Here is a 12,612-nt window from a genome sequence, read left to right on the forward strand (position 1 = left end):
ACCCCAGTTCAGACATGGCCATATGCAAATCAGTCTTGACCCTGTGCCTCATGGGAACAGTCCAGCCCGAACTGCCAAGCCATGTCTTCCCTGGACCGGAATCAAGCATCCTAGGACCGGTTTCTGGCTATCAGCCGTCATCAGCCAGGATAGCTTGACTCCAGTGGCGTAGTGAGCACGGGACCCACGTCTGGGCATACCATGCTGGCCCAAAAATCTAGTATGAACCTCTAAACCGGCCTGTATGATTCTCCAACAGATCTCTATAGATTCTGTATTTCCCAATCTAGCTATTTAAAGATTTGTATTGCCACAATATATTTATAAAGTCCACTAGACTACAGTTTTTTAGACAAAAATATATTTTTTATTTATTTTTACTCTTTTTTCATCTTAAGAGAATTTATACATAATTTAGAAAATGAAGCTTATTGGTTTTTACACTCATAATTTAGAATACAAACATTTTTACAAAAAGCATAATAGTGAAAAAAGACATCCTAGACATCTACAATATAAAAAAGCATTTACTATCCATTCATACTTCATGCTTGCATTCAAACAAAAAACAGTGAGGAAAATCAGTCTAAAGATAGAAAGCTAAAACTTTGAATTGGTCAGATTTTTCCAGTTGACTGAAAAATGGGAAGATGTTGGTTTTCAATATCTTCGATATTGGCAATTTTGCGGTCAACGCGCGTTTCAGTGGATGAACCACCTTCTTCAGGACCAACTGCCGGAATTAGCAAGTGGGAATGTTAAAAAGGGATGTCAGGGTGTCTATGGATTCATCTCGTGAAATGTAGGTATCTGGCCTCGCAAATCTATTTTTTCTTAAAGCGAGCGGTGCTTGGTATTTCTTAGAAGGTCTGGATGTGAGCATATGTTCTCACTCAAGAGTATATATGTACAGCTGCCGGTATTTGTCAGAGAGAACGGTACCTGAAATTCTCGTATTTAGTTTCCTATTCCCAAAAGGTTTCCACGTTCAAGCAGCAATGTAGGCGGTCCTCTATCTACTGTTCCTCAAGATGAACATTTGATTTAAAATAGCTCGTCCTGTTACGGCATAACGCTGAGTTCGCCTTGACGTCGTAGAGCATCCATCGCCAGGGGTCGACCCTAGATTTGCGAGGCCAGATACCTACATTTTATATTGTAGATGTCTAGGATGTCTTTTTTCACTATTATGCTTTTTGTAAAAATGTTTGTATTCTAAATTATGAGTGTAAAAACCAATAAGCTTCATTTTCTAAATTATGTATAAATTCTCTTAAGATGAAAAAAGAGTAAAAACAAATAAAAAATATATTTTTGTCTAAAAAACTGTAGTCTAGTGGACTTTATAAATATATTGTGGCAATACAAATCTTTAAATAGCTAGATTGGGAAATACAGAATCTATAGAGATCTGTTGGAGAATCATACAGGCCGGTTTAGAGGTTCATACTAGATTTTTGTACTTGCTCCCTCCTCTAGGGCCTCAATTTAAATAGGGAGACCCTCCTCTCATTGGCATACCATGCTGGCCTTCAGGAACCAGACTAGGTGAGTCAGACAACTCACTCAGGCGAACCTGGAAGCCAGCCAGGAAGAGATGAAGCGGTGGTACGATCAGAATGCCACTCTGATTGAGCTTCAGCATGGTCAGAAAGTTTGGGTCATGGCCCCAGTGGAGCCCTGTGCGCTCCAAGATAAGTGGACCGGGCTATTTGAGGTGGTGGAGTGCAAAAGTGATGTCACCTACTTGCGATCTCCCAGGAACCCTTTGCGGGTCCTACATGTCAACCACCTGAAGCCCCACTTAGAAAGGTCTGAAGTGGGCATGCTCCTAGCGACAGATGCTGGAATGAAGGACGAGACTGAGCTTCTTCCTGACCTCCTGTCTGCAACAGAGCAAGATGGGTCAGTGGATGGAGTCAACCTCTCTTCCACCCGGACCCCTGGGCAGCAGAATGATTGTCGCCAACTGTTGGGGCAATTCTCTGATTTGTTCTCCCTGGTTCCTGGTGTCACTAAGTGGTGCATCCATGATGTAGACACTGGGGACAGTCCTCCTGTTAAGTACAAGGCTTACAGAGTGATTGACAGGGTCAAAGCTTACATCAAGGAGGAGGTCTCCAAGATGTTTGCTTTAGGGGGGATTGAGTCCTTTAACAGCCCTTGGGCCAGCCCAGTGGTCTTGGTCCCAAAGGCTGCCGCGCCTGGTGCCACACCCGAACTCCGGTTCTGTGTGGACTACCGAGGACTCAATTCAGTCACCAGGACTGACACGCACTCCATCCCCAGAACTGATGAGCTCATTGATCGTCTAGGGGCTGCATGGTACCTCAGTACGTTTGCACCCACCCCCCTAAACCTTCCCTTTTCTACATGTTAGACACCCCTAAGGTAGGCCCAAGGGCAGGGTTCACTGTTAGTAAAAGGTAGGACATGCTCTTGTGTGTGTGGCATGTCCTGATAGTGAATTACAGACAATGTAGTTGTTCACTATTGCAAGGCTACCTGTCCCCATAGGTCAGAATGGGCAGTTTGAGTATAACATTTTATAATCTAACTGACCCAGGGAACATGGTAGAAAAACGAATTTAGTATGCCTGAACTCAGAATGATAAAATACATATTTCAGTGAAGATGGTTTTAACATTCTGTGTTTCAAAATACCACATTTAGAAAGTGGGTATTTTCTTGCCTAACCATCCAGCCTGCCTCTGCTAGGTTGTGTATTACATGTCTGGTTTGTGAGTGACAGGGGCTGGGGTGGCTCCAGGAGGCAGGGTGAGTCAGCACTAGGCTGAATAGACCTATCTGCATTGGGAGTGATGGGAGGAGGAGCACCTGGGCCTGAATAGGGCTGTGCCTTACTTCCACAATGGTGGCTCCACCTCCTATGGTGTGTCTGATGACCCTGGCCCACAATGACAAAGGAAGAAGTTGTGCACTGGCAGAGTGCATCCAGAACTGGTTTGGACACTCTCTGCCTTCAGAGACAAAGGATTTGTGTGTATAAAAAGGGGGACCCCAGAACTTTAGATCACTTCTGGGCATCAAGACGGACCTTTTGCCAAGGAGAAGAACCAGAGAATCTGCAGGAGTTTTTGACTGCCCCTGTACCAGTGTGTAATTGCTGGGATTGGCCTGCAGTGGTTTAATTGTTGACAAGGAAAGGAGAAAGACTTTTATTTGCAACTTTCATCATCTTGAATAAGAATCTCCAAGGGCTTGAACTGTGCTTGCCTCCTGCTGAAGCCTCAGTGATACAAGACTTCACTACCATCTCCCCCCCTGAATTTCCTTGCTGTGAATTCTGTCTGCAGAAACCTGCGTGTTGTTGGGAGCTGGAAGCGCGACTCAACCAGAAGAAGCGTGTCGCATCTGCAGCTGTTTCTATCGCATCATTGGAGAAGCATGTCGCCACCGCAAGGGTTGCATCACCGGAGAAGCGTGTCTCTGTCGCAGCTTTTGGTCGTCCCATCCCTGGAGAAGCGTGTCGCCACCGCAAGGGTCTCTGTCGCATCACCGGAGAAGCATGTCCCAAGGCCTGTCACGGCTCCAAAGTTACAGAGTTGCCACACCGCCGCCGGGCGTGCACGCATCGTCTTCACGTCGTTGCATTGCATCAAGTGTGCCATCTTCTCGCATCGCATCAAGAAACCATCTTGTCGCATCACAACCGGGACGCACCATGAGATCACCTACTCTCTGGTAAGGAACAAACGCTTCGCCTACTTTGCGCAAGCACTGAGGAACAGATGCATCGCCTCCCCCGAAGCAAGGAACCGACGCATCGTTTTCCATGCGAACCTTTTGTTTATCTTGCGTGACGCATCCAAAGGCACTTTGTGAGAAACGTGTTACATTTATCATCTAAAGTGAACTGAGTTTTTTCTACCATCTTAAAGTCATTTTCTTAATACTCTATTGTGGTTTTTTTTGGCGTTTGTGTCTTGTGTTAAGTCTATATAAAGAATACTTATTTTTATAAAATCTGCTTATCTATAGTGTTTTCACTGTATTACTGTATGTGTTCACAACTGCTTTGCATACTGCCCCTGAGATAAGCCTTCCTGCTCGTGCCAAGCTACCACATGGTTGAGCAGGGTTTATTTTAGGAGTGTAGTCTCCTTACTCTGACTAGAAGAAAGTGTCCCTATTTGGACAAAGGTGCAAGCCATTGCCAACTAGAGACCCCCAGTTCTAACAGTGACGTAAGTAAATCAAATTGCACCCGGTAAAATACTGCTGACCAGGTTCGTGGTATTGACATGTGTATGCAAGTGGCGGGTTTCAAGCAAGTCAGATTGTAATGATCTGAGTGTATTTGTGTGTTCTGATGTCCAATATGTAGAGCTAAAGTCAGGGTTTATCAGTCCATAAAGTGTTTTAATGCATTATGCATAGTCAGGAATGTAAGTCCTGCCAAAACTCAGAAATCCCAATAGGGACTGTAATTTTTTCAACATGTCTGGAGGTTGCAATTGTGCACATTTCTCCAACAAATAAGGGGCAAGAATGTTCCCTCATGCGTAAGTTCATTACTTAAGAAAAGGACACTCAAAAAAGCTATATTTGATTTTTTGAAGATGAACTTGTAACCAAGCTCAACGAATCCCAATATAATGCAATCTCCTCTAGCTAGATGGGGAGTCAATTAAACGTCTATCAAGTAAATATCATCTATGTAGGACAGTGCGTCAGCGTCAATATCATATAGAATTGACACAATACGTGCTGCGAAAAGACCTGGTCTATTCTTATAGCCCATAGGAATTTGTGTGTATCGCATTTGAAATCCAGGGGCGCTAAAAGCGATCCAAACTCGGCTTTCAGGACCCAAATTGTGACCAAAAAAGTCATTGGAAATGTCCCATGAGGTTTTGTATTTCTTACGTATAACATTTTGAATGAGAGTCATACTGCGGGTATTGCACCTCAAATATGCGTGTATGACTACTGAAATGTCTATAGTCTAAGACATTGCGATAGGACTGATCCAGTTTTAAAACAGGAAAAAGAGGATTATTCATCTGAGAGACACAGGGTTCATTTACTCCCTGGTACTCGAATTGGGAAAGAATTTCTTTAACGGGCGCTTTAGCGTCTCGTTTAATGAGATATTGTGGCTGCACTTGCGGCCTGGATGTTATGGTTATGATATGATAAGGAGAATCCTTGTCTCAGCCAACATGATTGAGGGAAAGTGCAGGGGATAATGCCAGTGCCCACTCCACTGCATAAGATTGTTTGACTTCATCAGGAACAAGGGCAGAAAAGGAAGGAAGAATCACATTCTCGACTTGGGGGGATTTGAGTACAAATGGTGGGTGTTAGATCTGGGGGTCTCTAGTTGGCAGAGATAGATACCACTGTCCAAATAGGGACCCTTGTTTCTAGTCAGGGTAAGGGGGATACACTCTTTAGATAACCCCTGCTCACCCCCTTGGTAGCTTGGCACGAGCAGACAGGCTTATCAAAGGCAATGTGTACAGTATTTGTACCAACACTCACAGTAACACAGTGAAAACACCACAAATGGACTCCACACCAGTTTAGAAAAATAAAAGTATGTAATCTAAACTAAACAACAAGACCAAAACGACAAAAATCCAACATACACAGTTCAAGAATATGTTTTTTAAAGAGTTCTAGGGTTTGCGTCAAAATAATCAACAGTTGCGTCACGTTTAGCCCAAAGTACCTGTAGATGCGACAAAAGTTCCAAATGGAAGCTGCAGCATTGAAAAACAAGCAATGCGTCACTCCTGAGACCCTGGGGAGGCGATGCAACAGCCCGCTGCGCGCAGCGGGCGTGTTGCGACGAATCCGGTTTGTGTGGGGAGGTAGGCGATACCTTGTATGGATTCCGGTGTGCAGGTTCGGTAGGAAGCGTTTCGCACAGGCACGATGCGACGATCTTCGGGGCAGCGATGATCTCAGGTGCGGCGGCGATGCGCGGCGCAGTGTCGATCTCCTCCTCTCACGGCCCCTCGATGCGATGGCTCTGCGACGATGTTCGCAGCGACGTGATGCGGTCCTCAAGCAAGCGGTGCAACGATCTCTGGGGTGGCGATGAACTCAGGTGCGGCGTCGATGCGCGGCACAGCGTCGATCTTCTCCTCTCGCGGCCCCTCGATGCGATGGCTCTGCGACGATGTTTGCAGCGACGTGATGCGGTCCTCAAGCAAGCGGTACGATGATCTCACCCAGCGGCGACAGGCTCTGCGACGATACTCGCAGCGGCAGGAATCTTCCCGCACCGGGGCGGTGCGCTCCGCAAGCGAACGATGCGTCGGCTCTTGCAGCAGCAACAGGCACTGCGACGATCTTCGAAGCGGCGGGAATTTTCTCGCACTATCGACGATGCGCTCCGCAAGCAAGCGATGTGGTAAAATTTGCATATCTTCTTCGTTTCTTCTTGTCCAGCTCCCCAAACAGCAGGCACAACTTCCAGAGGCCCCACAATTGGATCAAACACTCTAGGAAGGGCAGAACTCTCTCAGCAGTGTTCAGTGGGGAAGCTGGGGGTGAAGTCCTTTTGTTCCTGGGACTTCTTAACAGGAGGCCAGCTGGCCCTTGGAAATCTCTTCAAGCAAGGGGACACAGCAACAGCAAAGTCCTTCCCCTCTCCTTGGCAGCAAAGCAACTGCAGGTCAGCCCACAAACACACAGCAGGACAGTCCTTCCTCTTCAGTCTTCCAGCTTTCTCCTTGGCAGAGGTTCCTTCTTGATTCCAAGATGATCTAATTTTCTAAAATCTGGTTAGCCCTTTTTATACCAATATTCCCTTTGTTCTCTGAGGGCAGAGGGGCCTTGGCCTAGTCAGAACCAGTTCTGGTCAGTCCTGGAGCACTTTGTTTACTTGACTTCTTCTTTCTTTTGAGAGAGAGGGGCACGGTTGACAGCTGCCCAGCAGGAGGTGGAGCCAGCATTGTGGAAGAAAGGTACAGCCCTATTCAGGCCCAGGTGCTATCCCCTCCCACCACTCAAGATGCAGATGGAGCTATTCAGCCTAGGGATGACTCACTCAGCCTCAGGGAGCCACCACAGCCCCTGTCACTCACAAACCAGACAGTCAATTCACAAACAGGCCAAGGCACACAGAAAGGTCAGACAAGAAAACAGCCACTTTTCTAAAAGTGCTGTTTTCAAACACAGGATTTAAAAACCATCCTTCCTAAAAGATGTGTTATTAAATTCTGAGTTCGGGGATACCAGACTTTTATTTTCTATCTTGCTCCTATGGGAAGATATGCAGGTAACCATTATACACAACATTCCCCATTATAGCCTATGGGCAAGATAGCCTAATAGTGAAAAACGAAAATGGCTGTAATTCACAACCAGAGCATGTCACACACACTAGTTCGTGCTCTACCTTTCATATACACTGCACCCTACCCAGGGGGGTACCTAGGGCCTTCTATGGGGTGTCCAATGTGGACAGAAAGGGAAGGGTTAGACCTGGCCAGTGTGGACATTGGTCAGGGCAGCATGGCAGTTAGCAACTGCACCCAGGCACCGCGGTGGCAGGCCTGAGACACCATTTTAGGGCTACTCATGTGGGTGGCACAATCAGTGCTGCAGGTCTACTAGTAGCATTTGAATCACCAGCCCTGGCACACTTGGTGCACTTTACTAGGGACTTCCTGGTAACACAAATATGCCAATCATGGACAACCAATTACAATAACAATTTACCCAGGGAGCACTTGCACTTTGACACTGATCAGCAGTGGCAAAGTGCCCAAAGCATCTAAACCAGCAAAAATGAAATCCATCATAGCGTCAAAGATATGGGAGGTAGAGGCAAAAAGTCAGGGGAAACCACGCCAAAGATGCCAGGTCTAACAGTGGGAGCCAATTCAACTCCACCAAGAGGATATTGTAGGACAAAGTTACATTTTCCCATAAAATGTCTTTAATGGTGCATCTAACGTCACCTTCAATTTGATATAATCTGTCTGGAGGGAACACCCGGGTATCCGCAGTTTTAACTGTAACAAAGGTATCAGTTGCTTTCACTAACAGAAACTCCTGGAGATTCTGGCGCACTATGGTGACTTCTGCTTTGTTTTTTAGGAGAGTCATCCCCCAGCTCCTGTTCAGGACGAGGGTTCTCTCTGTCTGTAGCATATTAAGCAGTCAAAGCCTCAACTTTCTTTTTCTGAAATAGGGCTCTATATTGAGAATTCTTATCCTCCCTCTTTATCTTCACGTCAGGGGAGCATTGTGGCTCCTTTTTTGGTTTTACATACTCTTCTTATCTGAATTCAGATCGTTCTCCTCTGTCATACTGCTGATTAGACGATTCCTGAAAGGAATGAGGAGAATGGGTGTCAGGAGCTGATATCTGGCTGGAGTCTTGCTTTTAGTGCGATCATGAAAATCGAACCGCCCTCCAGTGTACTCTGGTGGTGGAGAACCTCAGCCAGGTTTACCTTTTTGATGTATAGATTTATCCCATGTTTTTTTAACAAACTCGCAGGCTGATCTGGTATCCTTGTCAGTGCTAGGCTTGCTAAGTGGTGGTACATTAACAATAATTATGGGCAACTCACGTTCACAGTCGGCTACCGCCACAGCACTAAGTTGCTGGCGTATAGCCAGAGATGGTGCTTCACCTTTAACATTATAAAGAATAATTTCGGAGACTGCAGGAAAATTAAACATTAGCTTCATCGTCAAATCTAGGGCAGGACCTGCCCCATGTTCATTCTGAATTTGTTTAAGAATGTGTGGCAAAACAGACATCGAGAGAGTGCCATGACAGATACTATAGGCTGTGGCAAATATTGTCCCCCAGGTATCACAGTCTCCAAGAGTGGGAACCATCCCAGAGGGTAAGCACATAGTTAAAATGATGTGCTTGCCTTCTGGTCCTGTAAGGGGAAACACAGCTTCAAACTGACAATTTTTGGGGCAATCCAAAATGGATTTTCCTTATGATTAGTGGTCTTTTGCCCATAACTGAATGAACAATTACAGGACTAATATCAGGCGCTGCAGGCAACTGGGCTTGTGCTTGAGGGCCAAGTCTAGCTGGACCAGTTAACAATGTGCATGAAATAAAGTGAGTTGTTCGCCTGTGTAAGATTCAGAAAACCTTGTACAAAGCTTGTAAATTGCCCAAATCAGGGTATAGTGTATATCCAGGTAATGCTGGCCAATTAGTCCCCTCATTACCGAAGGGACCTATTCAAACTGGCCCAGGCATATGAGGAAGGGCGCCATTAAAGCAAGTCTTCTGCTCCCAGACAGTAAGAGGAATTTCAATAAGTGCATAAGGTATGTTTGCAGCAGGTGCATGCGGGACAGTGTATTCATGGAAAGTTAATGTTAGCATCCATGGCTGGAAATGTGACACAAGAATAAAAAACTTGTGGTATGCAGCATCCCCTTCTACTACAAAGATTACAGGAGCTCCCATATTAGGGATTCCATGTTGTGCTAAATGTGCACAGACTGCCGGTTAGAAGTTGGCTGTAATATTTACAGATTGCATATATAAAGGACCCCCTGCTAAGACTAAATGTCTCCTAGGGCAAGGCAAATAGCAAGTATGAATCTAACCATCCTAGGCAGTCTAGATATTGCAGCTATATAGTGATAACAACTGTAACTTATTCTAAAGGCAACTCAGTGTACACAATATTTATAAAAACATGTTTGATTTTTATTATATGTAAATAACACAAGACAGATTTATTATATATGTATCTTCATTAGAAAAATTGATGTATGTATGATCTCAGATTATAAGACAAAAATACAATACTTTACACAAAAAATATATATGCATAACAGATCAATATACAATGTGACAGACATAATTACACTTAAACAAAGACCAAAACGGTGGCTGTAATCAAGATCTTCTCAATGCGCGGGTGACACCCACTCAAGTAGCCCTTTAAACATGTCTTGCCACTGCAGAGCCTGTGTGTGCGGTTTACACTTCCATGTCAACCTGGGATTTAAAACCCCATGCTAAGGCTTAAACCCCACTTGTATTACATATAGGTCATAGGTAGCCCAAAGGGCAGGGTGCTCTGTAACTAAAAGGCAGTGCTTTCATGTTTTATATGTTCTGGTAGTAAAAACCTCCCAAATTAGTTTTTCACTACTGTAAGGCTTACCCCTGTCATAGGTTTACATTGGGGAATTCTTATTACCTTTAATAAGTTATAATTCCTGATTGAGAGGGAGGAGCTCTGTTAGACCTGGCACCTTGGCGTGAGTTTCCCTTCCACTTTTTGATGGTGTGCCTCGACTGTTTTGCTGGTGTTGTCCGCTCAGGGCACTGCGCCACGGCTAATCCGTGCCGCAGTGCAAGTGCTCCCTAAGTAAAGTGTACCTGTAATTGATGTCCATGATTGGTTTATTGGATTCACTGTCAGTCCCCAGTAAAGTGCACCAGGGGTGCCAGGGCTTGTGAATGCCAATGCTGCTGGTGGGCTTGCAGCGCTGGTTGCGCCACCCACGGAAGCGGCCTTGTAAAGTGTGTCTAGGGTCTGCCACCGCAGACCCTGTGCGCGGTCCGGGACCGTCGCGCTGACTGCGCAAGTGCCCCCACTTGCCAGTCCCTAAACCTTCCCTTACCTACATATTAGCCACCCCTCTGGTAGGCCCAAGGGCAGGGTGCATTGTAGGCATAAGGTAGGACATGCCCTGATGTGTGTGGCATGTCTTGGTAGTGAATTACAGCCATTTTCGTTCTTCACTATTGAAGGCTACCTGCTCTCCATAGGCCAGAATAGGCTGCCGGGATCACGCCAACGCTGTGACCCCAGTGGACTCAGAGAGCATGGTAGAAGTGTCAAGTTTAGTATGCCTGAACTCAGGATGATAAAATACTTCTTGTAGTCAAGTCTATTTTAATATCCTGGGTTTGTAAATACTACTTTTAGAAAGTTAGTATTTACTGACCTGACCATCTCAGTCCGCCTCTGCTGTGTGTATGTGTTCTGCCTGGCAACAGTAAGGAGCAGGGTTGGGGAATCCCCAGAGACAGGTTGGCTGCCAGGTGGTGGGTAGAGAGGTGACACCTGGATGGGTGGGAGGAGTACACCTTGACTCTTGAATAGACCTGTGCTCTGCCACCACAAAGCCGGCGCCACCCCCTGTGGGGCGGCTGATGTCTCTGCCCTGCTGCTGAAAGGAAAGAGCAGAGTCACCATAACAAAGTGCTCCAGAACTGGACTGAGCCAGGCCTAGGCCCCCTGGCGCTAAAGAACAAAAGAATCATGGTATAAAAGTAGGAGCCTGGCTCCTAAGAAATCAGAATCCTGTTTACCACAAAGAACCTCTGCCCGACTAGAAGGAGAAGAAGACGCCGGAGGAGCTGGCCTGCTGCTTGCCTTGCTGAGAAAGGAGAGGAAGAGACTTACTGAAAAGACTTTGCTACTTTGTGCTTGAACATTCTCCAAGGGCTTGATCTGAGCTTGCCCCCTGAACTGAACCCCAGGAACAGTGGGTTCTCTGTGCTTCTTGCTCATCCTTCAATTCGAGCCGTGTGGGCATCCCGCTGGAAAAGAGACTGCGCCCCTCATCGCCCCTCCTAGGGCCGTGACACTCAGAAGCTCGCCTGCCTCACACCCGTGAGAGCCCCGCTCCGTCCCGAGCCGCTCTCTGTCCCCGGGCCAGGCCGCCTGCATCCCTGTCACCGCCTGCTACTGGAGCGCGCTGACCGCGCTATCACCCCTCCCGCCGGAAGCCGTCCGACGACTGTGATCTACGCCGGGTCATCCAGCTGCACTGACCGTGCCCTGCGACCCCGCTTCGCTATCCCCGGACATCTCAGGCCGCGCCGCCCCCGCTGTGGAGACCCTCCTGCACCGCCGTGCTAAAGGGTCGCTGGCCGCGCCTGCCTACGTGCCCACACCTGCTGATTGAGGACCCAAGAACACTTCTTAAGCCGAGAGTCGCACCGACCTGTGCCGACTCTCCACATCACGAAAGAAGTTACAGTATCGGGCTCGGGGCCCGCAACGCCTTATTTCCCCGTTCGCAGGAGCCGATCTCTGTGAGTACTGGAACCACAAGTAACATTTGCAAGAGACTACAAAGTATCCATTTGAAACTACGAACAACGAACATTTGCCTGCTTTATAATCTGGTGGCCTAGCGAGAACGTTATTGGTCTTGTGATAAGTCTGTTGAGATATATATACCTTATTTTTACATAAAGAATCGTATTTTTATATATATCCAAGTCTGGTGTCCGTTTCTGGGGGGATTGATGTATTTACTGTGTGTACGATTGTAAGTGCTTAACCAACAACGCCTGAGGAATCGCCTTGGCTGCTCACGCCACGCACCTAGAGGGTGAGCAAGGGTCATTCGCGAGGGGTTATCCTGCGCCCTGACGTGGAGGAGAGGGTTCCTGCTTGACACAAGGGCAACCTTGCGCCAACCAGAGATCCCCGACTCTAACATTGTTGGCAGCGGTTGGGATTTCGGATTTGCACTTGTAATTTGCATACAGTGAATTATTAATCACCAGATAGTGAGAGCAGACCAAATAACGCAGCCACAGGTTTTTAATTGTTGAACTTTGTTGAGACATCTGCCATTACTGCAACCATGCCTGGCTCACTCTCTGCTGGAAGAGCG

This window comes from Triturus cristatus, chromosome 10 (genome assembly GCF_964204655.1).
Source record: "Triturus cristatus chromosome 10, aTriCri1.1, whole genome shotgun sequence".
Classification (NCBI taxonomy): domain Eukaryota; kingdom Metazoa; phylum Chordata; class Amphibia; order Caudata; family Salamandridae; genus Triturus; species Triturus cristatus.